At 43.7% G+C, this 14,922-nt stretch overlaps 1 protein-coding gene across 6 annotated transcripts in view; it reads right to left on the bottom strand.

The window, feature by feature from the left end:
• OSBPL6 (oxysterol binding protein like 6) overlaps positions 1-14,922 on the bottom strand; it is a 198,216-nt gene that overhangs the window by 120,352 nt on the left and 62,942 nt on the right. Inside the window, exon 2 of one of the 6 annotated variants that reach the window (XM_037130069.2) lies at positions 12,103-12,357. The exons of the other annotated variants lie outside the window; for them this stretch is intronic. The gene's annotated coding sequence lies outside the window, so the exon portion shown is untranslated. The remainder of the gene's footprint in view (positions 1-12,102; positions 12,358-14,922) is intronic. 6 annotated transcript variants of the gene reach the window in all.

Raw genomic sequence — 14,922 nt, 5'->3', positions numbered from 1 at the left:
AAGCGGCTTTGCCCGTATCTCCAGACTCAGTTATTCATGGACATGCTTTGTCATTCTCCCTGTTCTTCCCCTTCCCCACAAAAAAGAAAATAAGAGATTTTCCTTGAGAAGGGAGTCAAATTGCAGAATTTCTCGAGAAGCATTCACTGCCTGCTTCCTGTCCTGCGCGGTGTGGACCTAAGCCCACCCCCATCCTGCTGCAGGGCCCTGTCAAGAGCCCCCTCACAGTGCCGTCCACGCACCTCCTCTCGGGCAGTGGGAGGAAGCTCGGGTCACCAGCCCATCCCCTGTTATTACAGGCCTTGTCCAACACCCTGAATTTTATTCGGCAGCAACAGTAGGATAAGAGTTCTTGGAACAGAGCGGGCTCTCAATAAGGTTTGTGAAATGAATGACATCAGGAAACTGGCAAGGGATAAAGCTAGGAGCCTTGATATGTGTGAGGGTCAGAACTCAGTAATCGGTCACCACGATGCTCTGCTCTCAGAGTTGACTCCCCTCCTGAACTACAGGCTTGTCTCAGGATCCACTCCAATGCTACCTCAATGCCTATGTTGTGCCTGGACCAGTGGGTTCAGACTCTAGAAGGAGGTACAATGTTAACATTGGGAAAAACTCATTTCCTCCTTCCCTTGGTTTTAATGATCAGGGTCTTATAAAGTTCATTTGAAATGAACTTTACTCATAACTATAAAACAATTTAGAATCCATATTTAAATTCTCTTTTATTGCTGGTGGGAGAGTAAAGTGGTATAACCACTTTGAAAAAAAATTTGCTAAATGAGATAATATCTGCTAAAGGTAGTAATATGCTGTGATCTAGGAATTTCACTCTTGGATATATGCCCAAGAGAAGTGAGTGCTATGTCCACCAAAAGACAAATCTGACTTCCAGTCAAGGTGAGGGTGTAGGTAGACACTGCTCACCTCCTCGCACAACCACATCAAAATTACAGCTAAACTATAGGACAACCATCATTCAGAACCATCAGAAATAGAGCTGAATGGAAGTCCTACAACTATGGAACTAAAGAAGAAACCACATCCATGCAGACTGGTAGGAGGGGTGGAGATGCCGAACGGGCTGGTCCCACACCCATGTGTGGTGGATAAAAATTGGAAGGGAAATCTAAGGAGCAAAGGGTCTCAGCCCCCCACTGGGCATCCCAGCCTAGGGTTCCAGTGCCAGGAAGAGAAATCTAGCTGTAAAAACCAGCAGGGATTGAGGCTGTGGAATACCCAAACTTCTGGAGCCACTGGCAGCTCCTCTTAAAGGACCTGCACACAGACTTACTCAGCCTCACTCCCCATGAACTCCAACACAGGGCAGCAGATTGAAAGGCCTCAGAGGCATATGGGGAGGAAATGAATTGTGTGGCATAAGGGTGAGAGCTTTGGGCAACTTTCTTCCAGCAACTAGAGCTAGCAGAGGCCACTGTTCCTTCTCTGAGTCCTTCTACAGAGCCTATAGAGCCACAGAGCTGACAGGAAGGTTTCATATCTCAGACTCTATCAACCTGGCCCACACTGGTTGCCCCACTCTGGTGATTCCCTGAGGCCCACCCAATCTGTTTCTAGTGGCCTTTACATACAAATGGATTATCTTGGCCCCATTATCTAAATTCTCTCAAGCAAGCAGCATCTAGCTTCGGTGAGATCCATACCTCTTGCTATTTTTCCCCAGGCCCAGCACTAGCAGCACTTGGCCTTGGTTCACAGCTTGGCCTCACCGGGACAAGTAGCAGCCATCTGCAGGTTGCTTTGTAATTTATACTGTGTGACCATGGACAGAACAGAGTCAACAGCTGACTTTGGACATGCCAATAGCAACCAAGGCTCCACTTCAACAGGAGGTTGTACACAGCCCACATAGTTGGTGCACCTTGAGTACCCAGCTTGGGTGGTCAGGCAGTCTGTGCCACTGGACCCTAGAGCACAACTACTACATTAGGCCCCTCTACCAAGCCTGGGACATGCAGCAGCTCTACCTAATACACAGAAACAAACACAGGGAGGCTGCCAAAATGAGGAAAGAAACATGGCCCAAATGAAAGAATGGAACAAAACTCCAGGAAAATGAACTAAACAAAATGGAGATGAGCAAACTATCAGATGCAGAGTTCAAAACACTGGTTATAAGGATGCTCAAGGAATATAGTGAGAACCTCAACAGCATAAAAAAAATCCAGTCAGATACGAAGGATATACTAATTGAAATAAAGAACAATTTACAAGGAATCAAAACCAGAGTGGATGAAGCCAAGATTCAAATCAGTAATTTGGAATATAATGAAGCAAAAACAATTAGAATAACAAGAAAAAAGAATCCAAAAACATAAGAATCGTGTAAGGAGCCTCTGGGACAACTTCAAGCACACCAACATTTGCATATGGATGTGCCGAAAAGACAAGAGAGCAAGAAATTGGAAATCTATTTGAAAAATAATGAGAGAAAACTTCCCTGATTTGGTAAAAGAAATAGACACACACGTCCAGGAAGCACAGAGAGTCCCAAACAGGATAAACCCAAAAAGGCCCACACCATCATAATTAAAATGTCAAAGGTTAAAGACAGAAAGAAAATCTTAAAAGCAACAAGAGGAAGTTAGTTACTTACAAGGGAGCCCCCATAAGACTCTCAGATGACTACTCAAAAGAAACTTTGCAGGTCAGAAGGGATTAGCAAGAAATATTCAAAGACCTACAACCAACATTATTCTACCCAGCAAAGCTATCATTTAGAATGGAAGGACAGATAAAAAGCTTCCCAGACAAGAAAAAGGTAAAGGAGTTCATCATCACCAAATCAGTACTACATGAAATGTTAAAGGATCTTCTTTAAGAAGATAAAAAATAGGAACAATAAAATGACAATCAATACATATCTATCAACAATTGAATCTAAAAAACAAAATAATCAAAAAAGCAGAACCAAAAAAGAATCACAGACACAGAGAATGTTTTGATGGTAGCCAGATGGGACAGGGATTGGGGGACGAGCAAAAAAGGTGAAGGGTTTAAAAGGTACAAATTTGTACTTACAGAACAGTCATGGTGACATAAAACACAGCATAGAAAGTGAGCAGCCAAAGAACATACATGCATGACCTGAGTTTGAGATAAGGGTTTGGGTGCTAGTGGAGAAAAGTCACTTCACTAATGGCACTAATCGTCTGGCACTAAGTCGTATACCACCATCTGACATCTCATAGGTACTTTTCTTCAATGACTTGACATTTTATATTTTGCTTAAATTTATAGCAGGTCTAAGTTAAAATGTAAATTTTAACACTGGGTTGTTCCAAATCTTTCTGTGCACTTAAATGCCTAGCACCCTGTCTTACGGACAACAAGGGCTTGACAATTTCTTGTTTGTTAGCCTATCACACCACAGGACTTCTCTCAGCCAGGTTTCTGGGCCAATGTTCTCTTCTCCAGGTTTTCACTTTTCTGGCCACCTGTGAGGTCTGCAAATCTATAAAGCACTTATGTAAGGCAGGACTCAGAGTTGCTTTTCCTTCAAGTCTTGAAGCCTGGAAAGCACTTCTTCCCCTTTCTTTATCATCTAAGTGACCCCAGTTCAGTCCACCTGCCGGTTCCCCAGGGAGAGAGCGTTCTCTGATTCCCACAGGGGGCCGTGTCTCTCGGCCACACAGCCTCAGAGCACCTGCATTTTGGCTTCAGCATTTATCAGAGTTTGCAATTAAGAGATTTCTGTAATTTCTTTTTAGCCACATGTTTTATTATTAGTCTGTAAACTTCCCAAGGCTACATGGTGCTCAAATATCTGTAGAACGAACTGGGGAAGGAAGGAAGAAAGCAAGGGAGACAGAACAAAGTGGGGGAGGAGGGAGGAGAGCGAGAGATGAAGAAAATAAAGGGAGAAGTTTAAGACTATAGTACATGGTGTCAGTCCATTTGGGCAGTTATAACAAGACACCACAGACTGGGGGCTCCCACAACAGTGCTCTCTCACAGTTCTGGAGCCTATTAAGTCCGGGATCAGGGTGTGAGCAGACTGGGTCTCTGGTGGCAGCCCACTTCCTGGTACATAGATGCCTATCTTCTAGTTGTGCCTTCAGGGGTGGAAGGGACAAGGGAGCTCTCTGAGTCTCCTCTGTAAGGGCCAGAATGCCACCCATGAGGGCTTCTAATCACCTCCCAAAGGCCCACCTCCTACTACCATCACCTTGTGGGTCAGGATTGCGACACATGAATTTCGGAGACAAACATTCGGTCTACAGCAGACGTGCTTCGGCCCTGTCAGGTCAGGCCAGCGGTCGGGGCAGCATGCCGACCCAGCTGGGTTCAGCACCACAACACCACGTTTCCGAGAGCTGGCGCAAAATGCCCGAGCCAAAGCCACCAGCAAAGTGACACCCTAATGCTGCTGTGCAACAATTACGCAACCCTGGGACCTAAAAACAGCATGAACTATATTAGTGCCCTATGCAAATTTGGGGGCTGTATTTACTCATTTTATACACACACACACACACACACACACTCTCTCTCTTTTTGAAATAGAAACAATCAGTAAGAAAGTCTAAAACAAGTAAAATATTAAAAAAAAAATCCCACTATGACCCACTGACAACCTTCTTTTCTTCTTTGCGTTTTCACTCTGCTTCAGGTCTACAGCAGTGACTCTCAACCTAAGGCCCAGGGGCCTTTTGGAGGTTGTGCAGCGACTGTGAGGGGCTCACAAATGCACCTACAGAGCAAGTACTGCCTACGGACTGAACACATTAAAACCAGGAAATTGTGTGTTGAATGAGGTCCTCATATTTCCAGGAGCTTGAAAACGCATATTTCCAGCTTTCCTCTCCTGTTTAGGTGAGGGTCCTTTTCCTCACCTAAACAGGCTGACAGGCAGCACGCAGGAGGGGGGCAGCCGACTCTGCTACTGAGGCCCAAGTTGCTGGGCCTTTCTCCCTCTGGTGGCTGTGACCCTTGTGGCTACAAGGGGGCTCTTCTAGCCGAGGCACAAAGTCAGGATTCTAGGTGGGCACAAGTCAAAGAAGGCAGGAGACAGCAAAAAAAGGGCAGACACTGAGGAGAACAAGCTGGCATCTCTGTCCCTGGTGACTTCCCTCCAGCTCGCATTGTCCAAGACATAGGTCATGGCAATCAGTGGGTGCAAGTCAGGGTAGTGGATGGCGTCTTGTTAAGTGTTGTGTGTTTCAGGTTTTCTTCCGCTCAGTCACACAGCTTAGAAATCACTTCTGATCAGTCCTGTCTTCCATGGCACCGACAGAAAAGATCCACCTGTGAAATGGGCCCCTTCCTCTGTCTAAGCCAAAACTCTTTCCAAGCTCCCTGGGGACCTCATAGAACTGCAAGGTGCCACAGGGCCTGCTCCAGCGCTTGGCTGGATGTGGTCACCATTTGCTCACCAGCATTTGTGACCTGCAGTAAGGTCTTTAGACGAAATGATTCCTTATAAATCTGTCACTGTGATGATCAGTTTGGACATTTACGGAGGGAGGAAGGTTGGTGTGCCCGAAGAAAAACCTGGAATTTATTTATATAAAAATTGTGCATTTACTCTTACATGTTTAAACTTCAGTCACGTTCAAAGTGCTCTCCATTTGATGCAATACACCTATCGAGACATTTGTTCCCACTGCTCAAAACAGTTTTTGAAGTTGTTGATCTTGACACCTTTTAGTGCCTCTGCTGTTTTTGTCTCACCTCTTCCACATTGGCCAAAATGTTTCCCTTTGAGGACTTTTTTTTAATCCAGGAAAACAAAAAAAAGTTGCTGAGGGTAAAACTGGGCGAATAAGGAGGGTGGGGTATGGGGTTCATGCCACTGTTTTGGTCAAAAACTGCTGAACACTCAGCAAGGTATGAGCAGGCGTGCTTGTAAATCACCCATCATGAAATGGGTAAACGCACTGAGAGAGTCTTCAAAAAAAATTCACTGAAGCCAAACACAGCCTCTCACAACTATACCAGCTGGTACACTGATAAAGATGGGTTCCTAGAACACTTACGTAGCGGGGGGAAGCCTGTACTACAAGGGGCTCGCCCTCCAGAAGATAATTCCATTTTGGTGGGGGGGTCTCTCTTGTATGAAAGAATGCTTCATAACAAGTGATTTCATGGGACTTAATATACTTTTCTTCTCATCTATGGAGTTTACTTTTGCCTACTTAGATAATTTGCAGAACTCAAGAATAACTGAAAGATCTTATTGAACAAAGCAAATGGCATTCACCAGTGAGAACAGTTGGAACAGGGTGAGAGCAGTGTCCCACACACAGCCCATTGGTGAAGAGGAGCCCCATGCCCCCCACAGCACAGGTCCCTGGGCACCATGTTAACTCGCCAGGGACCCATTCTCCATTCTACATATGGACTTAGTGGGACGCTGGCCAGCAAAGGGGTGAAAGCACTTGCCAAAAGCCTGTAATGTCAGAGATTTTAAGGATACCCTGAAGCCATGTTTAAGTTTATTGTCATCATTTTAGAAGACACTGAGAATTTTTCTATGTGTCACGTGTATATAAACACACACAGATGTATATAGTTGAGTATCTCTGCGAGCCCTCAGACTTCCTAACCAAGGTGCAGGAGACACAGGCAGGGCAAGAGGAGTGATCACCAAATACCCGATACAGCCAACACCACAAGGACCAGTAACCGGAGGTCTGGGTTTCTAGTCACGGCTCTGTGGCTTCCAGGTGTGTAACTCTGTGCTCACCACTGAGCTGCACCTCTGGAGCTAGTTCTCTCTCTTTCATAAACTAAGGATGTTCAGCTCCTGGATGACCACACAGCTCCAGCCCTGATAGTCTACCCTGTAAGCCCTTTTGTTCAGGGTCACACTTACACTTTGGTTTTGAAGAAGCCCACTATGGAAGTAATCCTCACTTGAGAAAAAAAAAAGTTTTGTTTTGTTTTGTTCTTAGTTAAAAGTGTTATATGAAATTTGGACATACTTTCTCCAATTGTGAATTTCAGTTCTGTTTGATTCTTCACCTCTAGCCCATATTTTCCCAATTTTCTAATTCTAAAAAATAGTGTGATGCAGAAACTCAAGAATTCCAATTTCCTTCTACTACCTTGTTCCCAGAACGTCTTACAATCAGGACCGAGTCTTAGAGCAGGTTTGGGTTCGCAGCAAAACTGAGGGGAAGGTGCAGAGGTTCACCACGTGCTCGCGCACGCCCTCTCCACTGTCACCATCTCCTGCCACAGTGGTTCACTTGGTACAACCGACGAACCTACACTGACACATCACAGCCACATCACAGCCGCCCAAAGTCCACAGTTTACACTAGGGCTCACCCTTGGTGTATATTCTGTGTGTTTGGACGAACATGTAATGACATGGCTCTCTCCCTGTGGTACCACACAGAGTACTTTCACTGCTCTCCAAATTCTCTGTGCTCTGCCTAGTCACCCCATCTCCACCCCCACACCTCTTCCCAACCTCTGGTAACCACTGATCTTTTTACTGATTCCAGAGTTTTTACTTTTCCTGTATTTATACATTCACCTACTGAAGGACATCTTGGTTGCTTCTAAGTTTGAGCAATTATTAAGTGAAGCTGCTACAAACACCCACGAACAGGTTTTTGTGTGGACATAAGTTTTTGATTCCTTTGTGTGAATTACTGAGGAGCATGACTGCTGGACAGCGTGGTAAGAATTTGTTTAGTTTTGCAAGAAGCTGCCAATTGCCTTCCAAAGTAACTGCATCATTTGACATTGCCACGCACAGTGAGAGAGAGGCCCTGTTGCTCCGAGTCCTCGCCAGCAGCTGGCGGGCGAGTGTTCTGGGTCTGGGCCGTTCTGACGGGAGTGCAGTGGCAGCCCGTCGGTGCTGTTCTGGGCACTTCCCTAATGCTGCGGGGCCTGAAGCGTCTTTACGTTTGCTTACTTGTATCTGTGCACCTGCTTTGACGAGGTGTCTGTTAAGGTCTTTGGCCCGTTTTTAATTGGGTTGTTTTCTTATTGTTGAATTTCAAGAATTCTTTGTATATTTTGGGTAACAGTCCTTTATCAGATTGTGTCTTTTTCAAATATTTTCTCCCAGCCTATGGCTTGTCTTCTCACTCTTTGGGTGTTGTCTCTCGCAGAGCACAACTCTTTGACTTTACTGAGGCCAGTCTCCTCCATCGCTGCTGTATCGGATCCTACAGTCCTAGGGGGAGGGGCCAGAAAGCTGTTTTCTGTGGAAATACCAAAAGGAAACCTGTTCTTCTAACATTTCTCTGATGTCTATTTGAAAATATTAACACTTCCTCTGTGAAAATGAACATCACAGCTAAATTGCCACAATGATACTTTGTTTATGTATCATAAAATGCTTCCCTTGGAAACATTCTAAATAATAATGGAGTGTTGCTAACATGTTAATACTAACCTTAAAAGCCATTATCCACCAGGGACGTAGGGCCGGACACGGGACAGAGCCGGACCCCCACACACAGACCAGTAAAGCAACAACAAAGCCCCGGCTTTTACCTCCGCTTTGGTACGATTTTACCCGCCGGGAGGGGGCGATGGGGGCGTCGGAGGGTTGGACCGGGGCCGGCAGGTCCCCACGGCAAGCGGCAGTGGAGGGCGCCTCCACTTCCCTGCTCTGACCCCACCTCCACATACAGCGTCATACCCCAGCGACTCTGAGTGGCCCGGCCCAGGTGAACCACCTAAGGCACTGCTCCTCCGCACCCAGCCGTGAGAAGCGGCAGAGGGGGTCGCCATTTCCCCGCTCTGACCACGCCCCCACATACAGCGTCACAACCCAGCGACCTGGGAATCCAAGGCGCCACTTCTCACACTTAAAGGGCCCGAACAGACCAAGAATGGTGCAGGAGGATCTCAGAGCCCCAGAGCCAATAGATCTAAGCGATGAAGAAATAGCAAAACTCACAGACACACAGTTTAAAACATTGGTGATCAGGATCCTCACAGAACTGTTATACCGACAAATTAGACAAATATATGAAGGCGAAACTAATTGAAATGAATGGAATTGCACAGGACACCAATAGCAATGAAAAGGAAACTGGGACTCAAATCAATGGAGTGGACCAGAAGAAAGCAAATAATGGCCAAACAGAAAAGAGTCAAGAAGCAAGAATTCAAAGAAATGAGGAGAGTCTTAGGAACCTCCAGGACATCTTTAAACGCTCCAACATCTGAATTATAGGGGTACCAGAAGGGGGAAAGGCACAGCCACCAGTGGAAAACTTATTTGAACAAATAATAAAGGAGAATTTCCCCAATCTGGCAAAGGAAATAGACTTCCAGGAAATCCAGGAAGCTCAGAGAGTACCAAAGAAGTTGGACCCAAGAAGGAACACACCAAGGCACATCATAATTACATTAGCCAAAATTAAAATGAAGGAGAGAATCCTAGAAGCAGCAAGAGCTAAGGGGACAGTCACCTATAAAGGAGTCCCCATCAGACTGTCAGCGGATTTCTCAAAAGAGACCTTACAGGCAAGAAGGGGCTGGAAAGAGGTATTCCAACTCATGAAATCTAAAGACCTACATCCAAGATTGCTCTATCCAGCAAAACTTTCATTTAAAATGGAAGGACAGATAAAGTGCTTCTCAGATAAGATCAAATTCAAGGAGTTCATCATCACCAAGCCCTTATTATATGAAATGTTAAAGGGACTTATCTAAGAAAAAGAAGTTAAAGAAACATGAACAGTGAAAGGACAACAAACTCACAGTTATTAACAACCACACCTAAAATGAAAGCAAACTAAAAGGACAGCTAGATCAGGAGTGGAAACATAGGAATGAAGATCTCAAGGAGGGTTAGCAACAGGGGAGTGGGAGGAGGAGAAGGGGGGAGAAGGTACAGAAAATAAGTAGCATAGACAGTAGATAGAAAATAGATGGGGGGGCAAGAATAGCATGGGAAATATAGAATCTAAAGGACTTGAGACACATGGTCATAAACTAAAGGGGGGGTAATGGTTGGGATGAGGGGTAGGGTGGAGGGGAATAAAGGGGGAATAGAACAACTGTAACAGCATAATCAATTAAAAAATTAAAAAAAAAAGCCAGGAAATTTGCATTTTTCCCCATCAAAAACAATTCTCTTTCCCAATATGCATTAAAGAAAATTTAATACTCAAACAATTGGGAATGTTTAACATATTTACTTCATTTGTTGTAGATTATCGATTTGAAGAGGGATATTCTTTTGAGACTGGCATTTTAAACCTGTATAGGAAGAGTTCTTCTTGCAAAACAGAAGAAATTACCTCTGCAATTAAGTCACGATCTCCCTACGGAGTAAGTAAAATAATTCAACTCTGCACCTGTAATGAAGATAACATGTGTATGTGTATGCTTTGCCTTAGATATCAACTATGTGCATGAACACATATGTCTTCCAGACAAACCACAGACATGGAAGTCAGGGCCCCTTGCTTCCGCCCTGTATAAAACTAAACGCCAGTCAAAGCGTCTTCCATGCTGCCTCTCATTAAATAACAACAACATGACAGTTAAAATCAGTGGTAGAAATCTGACAAGAGGATGACAAAGAGCTCTCCTGACCAAAAAGGAATCCCAGGACTACCACGGGCACAGAGGGGTTTGCAGGCAGTAAACTTGGCTTCTTTACACACACCAAATTCCTCACTTCTAGATATAAAAGCCCTTTTCCAAGAACAACTTCAAAGTCAGAAAGCAGATGAAGGTGGATCAACCAAAGTCAAAATTTGCTAAATACAAAAACTCTCCATTGGAACTGCTGTAATCTGTTTTCTGATCCCCTCACTTCATATAAATCACTTCTCATCAGGGCCTCCGCCACTTCCTACTGCCGATGCCAGTGACTCATATTTAAGCTTCAACTTCTTGAATCTCTTCTCTACTCAGACATGGTCAAAGGTAGCTTTTGTGAAAGGGTAAACAGAGTAGGCAAAAAACACACACACCATATATTTCAAGATGTCTGTACAGTTCTATTTTCTATGGTTTTTTAAAGGAATTCATCACTTATTTATTTGTTTGTTTATTTATTGAGAGCAGGTAAGAGAAGAAGAAAGGGAGACAAACACCAGGGTGTGGTTGCCTCTCACAACCTCGCCCCCCCAATGGAGACCTGACCTGCAACCCAGGCATGTGCCCCAGACTGGGACCTGAACTGGCAACTCTGGTTTGCAGGCTGGTGCTCAATCCACTGAGCCACACCAGTCAGGACTATTTTCTATGATTTTATCATGATTTGTTTGGCTCCTCTTACAGTGATTCACCCTTTTTTTTAAAGCTAATTATCACTTTTTGGTAATTTATAATTTGAATTGAAGTATCAGTATGCACTCCTGAAGCATTTTACTTAAAGGGAAAATTTCCTAACGTTATCCTCTGAAAAGGCCTAGAATAATGACCAGCCAAGTTGGAGTCACCACCTTGGTGATCACACTGTGTCTTGAAATCTGTTTGCATTCAAAGGAACTGCAGCTCCTTGAACAAATGGCTGATTCCAGGTCTGGAAACAAAGGAGTACAATGAGCAAGGGACATCTTATCTACCAAAGATAAGGAAGAGCATGTTATTAATAAATAGAAAGGCGAAGAGGTGATTGACTGATACATACATGCAAGCATACATATATAATATGATACGTACAATTCAGAAGCCAGTTACAAGGGGCTCCCCTAGCCCAAAATCAAACAGAATAATGATTATAAATGAACCAAAACAGAGCAAATGTGTTTAAATCCAAAAGTTCATGATTATCTTTTAAAAAATAATAATAATTGGCCACCTTTGGAAGAGGCTAGCTAACCATGTCATTTTGTAACTGGTAAATGAAGGGAAAGCTTTGGCACTTATCCCACTTTTCTGTGACAAGCTACACCTTAGCGTGATTGAGCCCTTGATACAGAAAAGTTTCTCTTTATGAAAGCATTCCAGCTAGTAAACAAAGGAGGTTAGAATGAGAAGACTCCATCCTGTGTCTCCTAATGAATGAATGCGATTCAACAATGATCATCGGAGGCAGCTGTGGTTCCCAGAAGCCAGTCACACCCTTCCAAAGTTTCATGTGAAAAAATGCATCACCCGGTATTTACTCAACACTAAAGGCAAAGGGAATGAAGTCAAAGCTAATTTTACCTTTTGGACTCTCTTCTTCCCAATCAGTTAAAGAAACTATGAGCAATTCAGCAACATAAGTGCGCAAACTTTCTTCAGGAGAGAAACTGCCACCTGTCCAAGGGGCCAGAGGCACCTGTCAATCAGCTCATCCTTGAGTTCACTGCTCTGCTTTTGAGCCTTTCCGATTTTCCGATACAAATTCGAAGGTCTTCCCAGTAAGTCTGCCTTTCTTGGGAGGGTGGCGGTGGGAGGTCTGTGCTGTCCTTCTCTAACCTAGAGATAATTGAGTTAAAAGTATTCAGAGAAAATTCCCTACAGAAAAAAAACACATTTGGATCTAATTCTACTGTTGAGTCCTCACTGACTTCTTTTAAAAGAAATGAAATGAAATTACATGCAAGCTCTGGGTATAGTAATTTAACCACTATTTTGAAAATTTCTCTTCTACTTAATTAGCAAAACTGAACCATTAAGTAATCTCATTAAAAAAGGGCAAGACCGGTAAATGGCTTTCTGAACCTTGAAATTATCAATACTTGACCTTAAAAAATCAGCACAACCTCAAATGGAGTTTGATCAAGAAGCCTCCAAAAACACAGAGGCAGCTACACTGGGGGAAACCAGTAGAGGACCTGAGAGGTGAGCACGCACCCATCGTCACCAAATGACTCGGCCAGCTGCGGGCAGAGGATTTCACGGTGCTGTACCTCTTCCAACCCCCAACCCTCCACACAGAACCAGCTGTCACCTTTGAAGAGAATGGTGGATCCTTCTTATGTAAAAAAACCCTGCTCATCTCCATGTGCGCTCAAGCAATAATGAGATGAGTCCTGTGCCTGGATTTGCTCAGGGCATCATTAGGGGATCCTCCTTCTCTAACTATGAAATGCTGACAGAGGTCCGATTTCAACAAATGGCACCGCAGTTACGGTCAAAAACCTAGAGCTCTACTGCCCTGATGCTGAACCAAAGAAGCCAGACTGTGAGATTCCGCTGCTGTGAAGAGTACAACAAGCCAACTGATCTCAGGCAACAAAAGCAGAAGTTACCCAGGCAGGGTGAATGAGGGGGGTTTTCTGGGAGACGGAGTGATCACGATGGGGTGTAAGTTACATAGGTATATCTACTTGTCAAAACTTCATAGCTCAGACTAGTGCTTTTCAGAGTATGTAAACTCTAAATAAAACCAACAAGACCAACGTCATCATCATGTGTGGGTAAAGCTGATGAAGGCAGAGATGAGATAAGAGGGCAGAATACTGGTAATTGTTGAGGTTGGGTGATGGGCCTGTGGGGACAGGGAGTCACCATTCTATTCTGTTTACTTCCTACATGCTTGTAGTTTTCCACGCTAAAGGTCTTTGAAAAGACTAGAACTTTAATCCCCTCCTCTATACTACTGAACAGCTAACAGGTCTCTGGGCAAATCTCAACCATTCTGAACTTCGCTTTAGCCATCTACTAACAGGAAGTAATGATCCCTGCATCCCTCACTCAGAACAACCCTAGGTTGCTGGTAAGTACCAAGTGGAGGAAACGGATACAAATGTAAATTCTGAGCTGTGAGGTAATCTATAAATATAGCAAGTTAATAATAATGAAGATTTATAATTACTAGTGGACCGCATTCCACCTAGGAATGTTTGAAGACATCATTAATACAGTTCTTGCAACAAAAACCTGAGATGCGTCTGTTCATTTTTCAATAATTCTTGCCTGAAAAAATAGTAGTAGAACTAATAGGTCAAAGGTATGGATAACAGAAATGTTATTTATATTTGTTATAAAGTATACTCTATGATTTATTTTGCATGACTTGCTAATAATGCAAAAACTTCAGCCTCGGGAGGAAGTCTGATGCCCGCGTGCACACCCACAGGGTGGCTGGGAAAGGGCGCCTGACCAGCACACTCCAGGAGGAAGCTGGTTTAGGATTTTAAGTGATGCAGATAATGCATGCGTCCAAAATTAAGAATCAACAACTATAAAATCCGCTGAGGTCTGACCATCCAAAATAATGTTCATGAGTCCGTATATAATCACAACATTAGGGAGAAAAATATAAAATTCTTTATGTAAATTGATTATACTTAGAAATCAGAAAGCTAGATTTCTAAATATTTGACTCTCTAATGTTATGGCACATGTATACTCAACTCAAGGAAGCCCTTTATTTGATTTTTTTAAACTTGTCTGTTAGAACAGCCCTAATTAGTTACAACTACGTATCACAAACCACAACTCATCCTGAGAGAGAGAGAGAGAGAGAGAAAGACGAGGGAGGGAGGGAAGGTGGGAAGATGGAAAGAGAAAAAGAGGAAGAGAGAGGCAGGTGTAATCCCACTCTAATGTCCCAGTCTAATCACCCCAAACCGGGGTGTACTCTGTAAAGACAAATGAGCTGGCCCGGCCTGTTTTTGCTGGTCCAAGTTCCAAAGTAAATGAGCATGCCAGAGTGATGCTTTAAATAAGCACATTCTAGTTCAAAAATATACTTGTAAGAATATATTTTGGTACAGAGAACAAACTCATGGTTGCCAGAGGGGAGGGCGGTTTGGGGGCTGAGTGGAAAATATGAAAGGATTAAAAAGTACAAGTTGGTAGTTACAAAATAGTTACAGGGGTGTAAAGTACACCACAGACAGAGAATATAGCCAACAATATTGTGTAACTACGCACGTGCCAGGTGGGTACCTGAATGATCACGGGAATTACTTTATAAGACTGTCTAACCACTGTGCTGTATACCTGAAACTAACGTGAAATAATATTGAATGTCAACTGTAATTGAAAAACAAAATTAAAAAAATAAATTAACATTAAAGGGGGGACAGAAAA

The sequence above is a fragment of the Artibeus jamaicensis genome, unplaced genomic scaffold (assembly GCF_021234435.1).
Source record: "Artibeus jamaicensis isolate MK-2021 breed Jamaican fruit bat unplaced genomic scaffold, CSHL_Jam_final contig_391, whole genome shotgun sequence".
Lineage (NCBI taxonomy): Eukaryota > Metazoa > Chordata > Mammalia > Chiroptera > Phyllostomidae > Artibeus > Artibeus jamaicensis.
Note: the sequence above shows the minus strand (reverse complement) of the source record. Positions and strands in the feature narration are given on the sequence as shown.